Below are 10,713 nucleotides of genomic sequence, written 5' to 3' on the forward strand. Positions count from 1 at the left end.
TTGTGTGAATACACCACAGCTTCTCCATTTGTTAATGGGCACTTAGGTTGTTTCCAACTCCTTGCTACTGTGAACAAAGCCGTGATGAACAAAGGTGTGCAGATATCTGCTTGGATGTCAGTTATGGTCTCTTTGGGGTATTTTCCCAGTAGTGGAATTGTTAGGTCAAATGGTATCTCTATTTGCAACTTTTTGAGAAAGCGCCACACCACTTTCCACAATGGCTGCACCATTTTACACTCCTACCAATAGTGAATAAGGGTTCCAGTTTCTCCACAACCTCGTCAGCATTTGTTGCTTGCTGTTTTGTTAAATTTTGCTATTCTGATGGGGGTGAGATGATACCTCATAGTTGTTTTGATTTGCATCTCTCTTAGAGCTAGGAATTTTGACCATTTCTTCATATGCTTGTTGGCCATTTAAATGTCTTCTTTGGTGAACTATCTGTTCATATCCTATGCCCATTTTTCAATTGAATTATTTACCTTTATCTTGCTATGGTTCTCAAGTATAAATTCTAGATGTAAGTCCCTTATCTGACATGTCATTACCAAATACTTTTTCCCAGTCTGTGGCTTCCCTTTTTACGCTGTTGGAGAAGTTTTGGGATGTGCATAGTGATTTGATTCTTAGAAGGTCCCACTCATCTATTTTATCCTCTCCTGGTTGTAGATTTTCCAGAAAGCTTGGAAGACTGTTTATGTTGTGGATTAGGACTACTAGAGTTCTTCCAAGCTTTTCTTTAATGAAGTTTATAGTCCTTTGTTTTAGTTCTAGGTCCATGATCCACCTGGAGTTGGTTTTTATATATGGAGTGAGGTGTGGATCTTGCTTGAGACTCCAGATATTTTTCCAATTTTGCCGACACCATTTGTTAAAAAGGCTGTCATTTCCCCACTTAATTGATTTCATTTCCTTGTCAAAAATCAGTTGACCATAGGTAGATGGGCTGATTTCTGAATTGTCAATTCTATTCCATTGATCTATGTGTTCTATCATTGTACCAGTACCATGCTGTCTTAACTACCGCAGCAGTGTAGTAAGATTTTAAATGGGGGAGTGAGATGCCTCCTACCTTTATTCTATTTTTAAGGAGTGCTTTGCTTATTTGGGGCTTCTTTCCATTTCAAATGAAACTGGAGATTTCCTTTTCCATCTCATTGAAGAATGGGATTGGTATTTGTATTGGGATTGTGTTGAACGTGTAAATTGCCTTTGGCAGTATTGCCATTTTCACAATATTGAGTCTTCCTATCCATTAGCAAGGGATATTCTTCCAAGAAGTAGTATTTCTTAATACTACTAGGAAACTTCAGTGTGTAAAAGAACATTTCTGGACACGGTGCCAGAAGGTGAGCCTCTCAGGTCGGAAGACACTCAAAATGAAAATGGGGAAGAGCCACCACCTCAGACACTACTGTAATGATGTTAATGGATCAAAGTTTTCTCCTAATAAAGGATCTTCAATTGCTGATGTGTGGCTGATATAACAAGACTCAAAACATGAAGAACAACTGTAATCATCCATTAATAACTGGAATATGGAATATACAAAGTATAAAAGTGGGAAAATTAGAAGTTGTAAAAAATGAAATGGAATGCATGAAGATCAACTGAAGAAAATGGACAGGTATGCGTCTTTTTAATTAATCACATGATCTACTAAGCTGGAAATGGCAAAATGAAGAGGAATAAGTCCTATTCATCATCAAAAAGGAGAATTGGGAGATCTATCCAAGAGTACAATGCTGTGAGTGACAGGACACTGTCCTCATACATGGAAGATCTGTTAACCAGCTATTATTCAAATATGTGCATTAAATACAAAAGACAAGGTAGAAGAAATTGAGGATTTTTACTGACTTCTGCAGTCTGAAATTGATAGAACATACAATCAAGATGCAGTCATAATAACTGATAGCTGAAATACAAAGACTAGTAACAAAGAAGAAGGAATGGTAGCTAGAAAGTAAGGTCTCAGTGATACAAACAAGGCTGGAGATTGCACAACTGACTGCATGAATGATTTTTTGATTTATTGCATTTTTTTAAAACAACATAAACAGTGACTATACACATGAACCTCACCTAACGAACCACACAAAGATTGACTTCATCCGTGGAAAGAAACATTGGAGAAGTTCACTATCAGCAGTCAAAACAAACCTGGGGTTGACTATAGAATATGCCATCAATTACTCCTGTGCACAGTCAAATTGAAGGTGAAGAAAATGAAAACAATAAGAACCAAAACACGACCTTGAGTTTCTCTCAACCAAATTTTAAAACAACAAATGTTGTTGAGGTGGGTTTTTTAAACTGAACACTAATGAATCAAAAATCAGAGAAAATTTTGGGATGGCATCAAAGAAACTATCCATGAAAAAAGAAGTATTATTATAAAGGTGGGGAAGAAAAAACAAACTAAAATGAATTATCAGAAGAGATTCTGAAACTTACAAAGGAACCAAAAGAAGCCAAAGGAAGGGAAGGAATCCTGAAGTATTATAATGAAATATGTGAAATGCTAGAATTAGAAAACCAGGGGGTGGAGGTCGTGTCTTAAGGGCGGTGGCGAGCTGCCCCTGGCTGCTTAGTGGACACCCTGGTGCTGACTCCCTTCCACCAGTCAGGAGCTGCTGAATCCTCTGAAGTTGGGCCTTGAATCCGAAGTTAAAAATTCTTACTCAAGCCTGAACTGTGGGAGGAAAACTCAGTAGCCTTGCTCTTTGATGGACACGATGCTTTCCAAAGTGGCCCGATCACAGACTGTGTCTCTGATTCCACAGGAGCTTCATTCTTCAGCACCTTCTGCTGTTTCCATTGCCACCAAAAAAACAGTCCAAGGCCCTCCATCCTCTGACTACATTTTTGAACGGGAATCTAAGTATGGTGCACACAACAACCACCCTCTGCTTGTAGCCTTGGAGAAAGGAATAGGGATTTACGTCTGGGATGTGGAAGGAAGGAAGAACTTTGACTTCCTGAGCGCTTACAGTGCTGTCAACCAGGGTCACAGCCACCCAAAGATCATGGACGCCATGAAGCAGCAGGCAGAGAAGCTGACCTTAACCTCCAGGGATTTCTACAATAACATGCTTGGAGAATATGAAGAGTACATCACTAAGCTTTTCAATTACCACAAAGTGCTCCCCATGAATACAGGCGTGAAGGCCAGACAGACAGCCTGCAAACTCGCTGAGAAGTGGGCTTACAAGGTCAAGGGCGTGCCCAAGTATAAAGCGAAGATCATTTTTGCAGCTGGAAACTTCTGGGACTGAACAATGTCTGTCATCTCCAGTTCCACAGACCCAAGCAGCTACGATGGATTCGGACCCTTCATGCCGGGTTTTGACATCATCCCCTACAATGACCTCCCTGCCCTTGAGCATGCTCTCCAGGACCCCAATATGGCCGCATTCATGGTGGAGCTCATCCAGGGTGAGGCAGGCATCATCATCCTGGACCAGGGCTACCTCCAGGGCGTGCGGGAACTCTGCACACAGCACCAGGTTCTCTCCATCGCTGATGAAGTCCAGACGGGTTTGGCCAGAACCGGCCAGTGGCTGGAGGTCAATTATGAAGATGTGAGGCCTGATGTGATTCTGCTTGGCAAGGCCCTCTCCGGGGGCTTGTATCCTGTCTCCACGGTGCTGTGTGACGATGAGGTCATACTCTCCCTCAAACCCGGGGAGCAAGGCTCCAGCTAAGGCTGGAACCCCCTCGGCTGCCGCGCAGCCCTTGCGGTCTTGGAGGAGGAGAAGCTGACTGAAAACGCAAACAGAATGGGTGTCCTCTTGAGACGTGAACTCATGAAGCTGCCTTCTGATGTGATAACTGCCGTACAAGGAAAAGGTTTACTGAATGCCATCATCATTAAATAAACCAAAGATTACGATGCTTGGAAGGTGTGTCTCTGGCTTCGAGACAATGGACTTCTGGCCAAGCCGACCCACGGTGGTATCATCCAGCTGGCGCCTCCACGGGCGATCAATAAGGACGAGATCCAGGAGGCCGTGGAGATCATCTACAAGACCGCCCTGTCTTTCTGAGAGTGGTCACGAACATTGGGCTGGAGACGGACAGGCAGTTCCGGGGGATGCGGTTAAGACTACTCTAATGCAGACACCTTCCACTCCCAGCATCCTCCAGGATCGGCTTAGTTCTTAGTTAGTAGAAGTACGAGCCTGCAGTGTGCTGTGTAATGCAACCTAGTGGCGTCTGCATTGAAGCCTTTGCTCGTGTGTGTGTGTGTGTGTGTGTGTGTGTGTGAGTGTGTGTGTGTGTGTGTGTGTGTGTGTGTGTGTGAACGTGTACATTCTAAAGTGAAATCTCCTTTTCAGCCTTTCAATCAGGTCCTGCGAGTGTAATTTACATACTTAAAAAACTCTTTGCCTTGTAGAGGAAGTCTTTTATATCTGAAAATGTTACTCCTGAGAGAATAGATTCGCTTGCCTTTGTGGAACTGAACCATTGAGTGTTTGGGTAGGATTAATGCCTGAGGTATAGCAGATACCAGGTTAAATAAGTGTAACTTCTTGTTGGTCAACAAGGATGTATTCTATGGATGTTATGATTTTGAGTGAGGGGAGAAAATATGTCATTCCCATATTATGTTTTGAGTGTTTGAAAAAAAAATTTTTAACAAATTATAATCAAAGTTTCTTTAAATTTAAAAGAAAAGAATAAAGCTTTTATGTTATTACTGTGTTCTTTCCAATGACATAACTGATTAAACTCCTTGAAAATGGAGAAAGAAAAAAAAAGAAAACCAAAAGAGAAGATGGCCCTCAGCATTTCACAAGCTGAAAGAAATAAAGAACAAAAGCAAGGTTCGTGTTGCAATACTGAAGGATTCACTGGGAAAAATATTCAATGATGCAGAAAGTATCCAAAAAAGAGTCAGTGTACCAAAAAGAACTGGTCAGCACTTAATCATTATAGGAAGTAGAATATGATCAAAATCCAACAGCATCAAAGGAAGAAGTCCAAGCTGAACTGAAGACATTCATAAAAAATAAGGCCCTAGAAATTGATGAAATATCAATTGGCATGTGCCAACAAATATGCAGCCCTAGACGTGCTCACCAGTCTGCACCAACAAATTTGGAAGAAAGCTATCTAGGCAACTGACTGGAAGATATACCTATTTGTTCCCATTACCCAAAAATGGTGATCCAACAGAATGTGGAAATTATCAAACAGTATCATTATCATCAAAAGCAAGTAAAATCTTGTTGAAGAATCTTTGCTGAAGAATGTCAAAAGAATCCTGCCAGAAATACAAGCTGGATTCAGAAGAGGCTATGGCGGAAGAGATGGCATGTCTAATATCAGATAGGTATCTGAAAGCAGAGAATACCAGAAAAATGATTACTTGTGTTTTTTTATTATGTGAAGGCATTTCATTGTGTAGATCAAAACAAATCAGGACTAACATGAAAAAGAATGGGGATTCCAGAATACTTATTTATGGTCATGTAAAACCTATACAGATGAAGCAATTGTCTGAACTGAACAAACAAAAGAACATGGTCTAAAGTCAGGAACAGTGTATGTCAGAGTTGTATCCTTTCTCCATACCTATTGAATCTGTAGAGAGCTCTGGTAGCCTAGTAAGTAAAGAACTGGGCTGCCAACTCAAAGGAAGGCAGAGCAAATTCACTAGTTGCTTCACAGAGACAGGAAATTCCCTACCATATGATTTATAGCCCCTGAAAACCTGCTGGAGCCAGTACTGACTGAACGGTAACGAGTTAGGTAACTAGTTAGGTGATTATTGTTATGAACCTTTGAGTCGACTATGATTCATAGCGACCTTATGCACAACAGCTCTGAGCCCTGTTCTATCCTGAGCCAGTATCACTGTCTCTGACACACCAACCCTCAATATCCCAGTTACTGTATCAACCCATCTCATCCTCAATCTTCCTTCTCCTGTGCTGTCCCTTGACTCTTCCAAGCATGATATCCTTCTACAAAGACTGGTCCCACTTGACTACATGCCCAAAGTGTGTGAGACAAAGCTTAAAAATCCTTACCTCCAAGAAGCAGTTTAGTTTCATACTCTGCAGGAAAGACCTGTTCTTCTGGCAGTCCATGGTATGTTCAAAACTCTTCTCCAGCAACACAGCTCAAAGACATCGATTCTTCTTCTGTCATCCTTGGTTATTGTTCAGCTCTCTGATGCATACCAAGTAATTGCAAGGAACACAGCATGGACCAGACATACCTAAGTCTCTAGACTAATGTTTTTGCTCTTCAGCACTCTGAAGAGGTCTGGCAATACATTTTCCTAATGAAATTTGTCTTTTGATTTCCTGATTTCTGGTGCCAGGAGTGTTGATTGTGGACCTGAGCAAGCTGAAATTGTTAACAATCTCAATCTCTTCTCCATCTATCATGATGCTGCCAATTAATCCATTGGTGACTTGACATTTATTGTTCTTGTTGAACTTCAATCCAAATGCGTCAGGCCCTTCTCAGTTTCAGCAAGCAAGGTTGTATCACTGTGTAACCCAGGTTATTAAAGGGTCTTCCTCCAATCCTGATACCACATTTCTCCTCATAAAGTCCAGCCTCCTGAATGATCTGTTCTACATATAGATTGAAAAGGTACGAATACAGAATGCATTCCTGACGTACACTTTCCCTGATTTTGAACCACACAATGTTTCCTTGCTCTGTTCTAACAACTGTCTCCTGGTCCAAATAGAGGTTTCTCATAAGCACAATCAGGTGTTCTGTGATTCCCATTCTTCTCTAGGTTAGCCACAATTTGTTGCAATCCATACAGCAAATGCTTTTGCATAGCCAATGAAACACAGATAGATGGCCTTCTGGTACTCTTTGTTTTTGGCCAAGATGCATCTGATATTGGCAATCATGTTCCTAGTGCCACGGTGTCTTCTAAAACTAGCTTGTATTTTTGGTAGGTCTCTGTCAATGCACTTACTTTTCTAGTTGCTTATGGATAATCTTCAGCAGGATAGTTATTCAACCTGTATGCTGAGGAAAGCTTTTGAGAAGTTGGACTATGTATGAAGAAGAATGAGGTTAGAGGACTTTTCATGAAGAATGTTTGCTATGCAGATGACATAATCTTACTTGCAGAAAGTGAAAAAGGCCTGAATCAATTAGTACAGAAGATCAAAGAATATAGCCTTTAATATGGATTATATCTCACCATCAAGAAAATTAAAATCGTTACCACTGGATCAATAAACATGATAGATGGGGAAAAGATTTCATTTTACCTGGCTCCACAATCAACACCCATGGTTGTTGTTGTTATTGTTATGTGTCATTGAGTTGCCTGCAAGTCATAGCAACCCAATATACATTAGGACTGAAAGTTGTCCTATCCTGTAACAATCTCATCCTCTCCAAAAGACTTAATCTCATTGCTCCAGTCACTGAGTCAATCTATCTCATCCTGGGTCTTCCTCTCTTGCGCTTTCCCTCCACCCGTACAAGCATGGTAGTAGCAGTCAAGAAACCAAAAAGATACGTTGTATTGGAAAAGCCTGCTGTTAAGAACCTCTTCAAAATGCTAAAGAGCAACGATGTCTGTTCAAAGAATAATTTGTGCCTGATCCAAGTTCAACTGCTTCCTTTAACTGTATGTTTAGAGATGAGTGTTGATTATTCCATGAATTGCAAAAGAACAAACACATCTGTCTTGAAAGAAGTACATTCAGAGCACTCCTCAGAGACAAAGATGATAAAACTGCCTCACCTACTTTGGGCATGTTGAGAGAAAGAGTAATCTTTCAGAAAAGACATCCTATACAAAAAGGTCAAAGACAAAAGGAAAATGCCTCAATGGATGGATTTACACAGTAATCACAATTGTATGCTTGAGCATGGTAGAGAGGATGACATAGGATAGACCAAGATTCAGATTTGTTGTTCACAGGCCACTGTTACTCGTAGTCATCTTGACAGCACCTAACAACAACTTTCTTTATGCTATTACACTGTTAAAGTCCACTCTAGCAAACCCTGTTACAGGGTTACAGCACAAACGGCCCAAGGAAACTAAGATCATCCAGTTCTTTTATTATTCATTGTTGTGTTTTCCTCCCTGTCCCCCCATCAGTCCGCTCTTCTCATTGAAAAGCAAAAGAAAAATTCTTTCATTGTTATACAATCCCCCCGCCCCCAAGTCCACTCCACTATGTACCTTCATTCTGGACTCCTATCATGACAATCATACCTAATCATATATCCGTTTTAAACAGTTCTCTCCCTCATCTCTTTCAATGCAGTAAACATAATTTATCCCATCTTCCACTTCTCATATTAAGTTATATGGTAAATAGCAAATCCTATTCCACATGTCAACTAACTTTCTTATGGAAATATAAACTACCATAAACTGTTCAAATGAAATCCCAACTGTCCATGGAGCTCAACAAATCATCCAGGGCTGGATAAGCAGGTAATAGTTATATGCTGAGGAATTCATATGACTCCCTCCACTCCAGACAAGCAGGTCCTAAAACTGGGGTCTTCCTGCATAACCTCAGGAAACCAGACAAAACCTTGCAAGTCTACATGAATCCCTCTATGTCAGAAATGCCAGATCTCCCTTCAGTTTGGGTAGTCAAGAGGAACGGGGTGTCTCTGGAGACTAAGGTGCATCTGATACAGGCCATGGTCTTTGCAATCACTTGTTATGCATCAGAGAGTTGGACAATGACTAGGGAGGATAGAAGGAGAATTGACACCTTTGAGCTGTGGTGCTGGAGAAGAGTATTGAATGTACACGGGACTGCCAAGAAAACAAACAGATTCATCGTGGAGAGGGTTAAACCAGGCTGCTCCTTGGAGGCAAGGATTCTGGGGCTTTGTCTGACATACTTTGGACATGTTATAAGGAGAGACAGGTCCTTGGAGAAGGACATCATGCTTGGTAGGGTGGAGGGACAACGCAGGATGGGAAGACCCTCTGAGGTGGACTGATTCAGTGACTGGGGTAATCGGGATGGGGGTGTCAGAGGCAGTGCCACTGGCACAGGATAGAGCAGGGTTTAGGGCTGTTGTACATAGGATCGCTATGAGTTACAAACGACTCGACAGCACATAACAACAACAACAGCAATGATGATTTATGGAATAGCACACAGCTTATGAGAGACACTATGCCTAAAATAGCAACTTTAATACAATTTTAAAATGGATACAAATGAAGAGATGATAAGGTAAAGGACTGGTTCCAGAAGTTGGGATGTAGAGCTTCACCATGATATATAGGAATATACTACATTCTCCCAGGTATGATCACCAACCAAGAACTTTCCTAATGCTCTACCTATCGTCCAAGGTCTTTAATTCCACGAACATGTGGCAATGAAGCTTAATCAGTATTATGGGGCTCTTGGACTGAGCACAACCCTATTAACTTTATACTTTGAGATTCTGATTAAAATAAAGTAAAACAAAAAGATTTACTTGTTAAGTTCCATCAAGCTGAATACAAAACATAGGGACCCTATGAATACGTCTGAACCCTGTCCTATCCTGCACCATTCTCACTCTTCCTAACACACTAGAGCCCATTGCAGCAGTCACCATGGTGATCCACTTGATGGAGAGTCTTCCTCTGCCTCACTGACTCTCTACCTTTCTGAGCATCATGTCCCTCTCCAAGGAATAGCCCCTCCTAAGCAACATGCCTGAACTATGTGAAGCAAAACCTCATCTCCTTCACCACAAAAGGCACTCTGGCTGTATACCCTCCCTAAAACATGTTAGAATGCTTGAATTTTGCACAATCAATGACTTATTCATTGCAAATATGTTTTATAAGAAACATAAGTACAGAATTTCACCCAATGGTATGCACAGGAATCAGATTGATTATGTGCAGAAAAAAAGTGCTGGAGAAGCTCAATATCAGCTGTGAAAACAAGGCCATGAGCTGACTGTGGAACAGACCACCAGCTACTCATACGCAAGTTCAAGCTGAAGTTGAGGAAAATTAAACCAATCCACGAGAAACAAAATATGACTGTGAGTTCATCTCACCTGAATTTCAGAAACATCTCAGGAAGAGGTTTGAGGCCTTGAACACTAATGAGTGAAGACCTAATGAGTTGTGGGAGGATGTCAAATGTATCATCCAGGAAGAGTACAAAAGGTCATTACAAAGACAGAAGAGGAAGAAAAGACCAAAATGGATGTCAGAAGAAACTCTGAAGACTGCACTGGAGCGTAGAAAAGCCAAAGCACAGTAAGAATTCAAGATACTAAAGAGCTGAAAAGAAGATTCCAAAGGGCAGCATGGGATGACAAAGCAAAATGTCACAATGAAACGTGCAAGGGAGCTGGAGTCGGAAAATCAAAAGGGCCGAATTCGCTCAGTATTTCTTAAGCTCAAGGAACTGAAGAACAAATTTAAACCTCGAGTTGCTATAATCAATGATGCTTTAGGCAGAATATTAAATGATCCAGGAAGTGTTAAAAGAAGATGGAAAGAATATACTGAGTCACTGTATCAAAAGGAACTGGCAGACAGAGAAGAATTTAATGAAATAATATATGAGCAAGAGCCTATGGTGCTGAAGGAAAAAGTTCAAGCTGCTTTGAAGGAAATAGCAAAAAATAAAACCCCAGGAATAGATGGTATACCAATTGACATATTTCAGCTAACAGATGCTGCCCTGGAAGTGCTCACCAAGTTGTGCCAAGAAATCTGGAGAACAACCA

The 10,713-nt window shown here is 41.0% G+C and overlaps 1 protein-coding gene and 1 pseudogene across 1 annotated transcript in view; one reads left to right on the forward strand and one right to left on the reverse strand.

Annotated features, from left to right (window-relative positions):
• The window catches only part of NEK1 (NIMA-related kinase 1), a 229,495-nt gene that overhangs the window by 134,060 nt on the left and 84,722 nt on the right, over positions 1–10,713 (reverse strand). The window lies entirely within an intron of this gene.
• On the forward strand, positions 2,742–4,052 carry LOC102873368 (annotated as a pseudogene).

Source organism: Elephantulus edwardii, unplaced genomic scaffold (assembly GCF_000299155.1).
Source record: "Elephantulus edwardii isolate Elephantulus edwardi_28Jun2011 unplaced genomic scaffold, EleEdw1.0 scaffold00371, whole genome shotgun sequence".
NCBI lineage: Eukaryota > Metazoa > Chordata > Mammalia > Macroscelidea > Macroscelididae > Elephantulus > Elephantulus edwardii.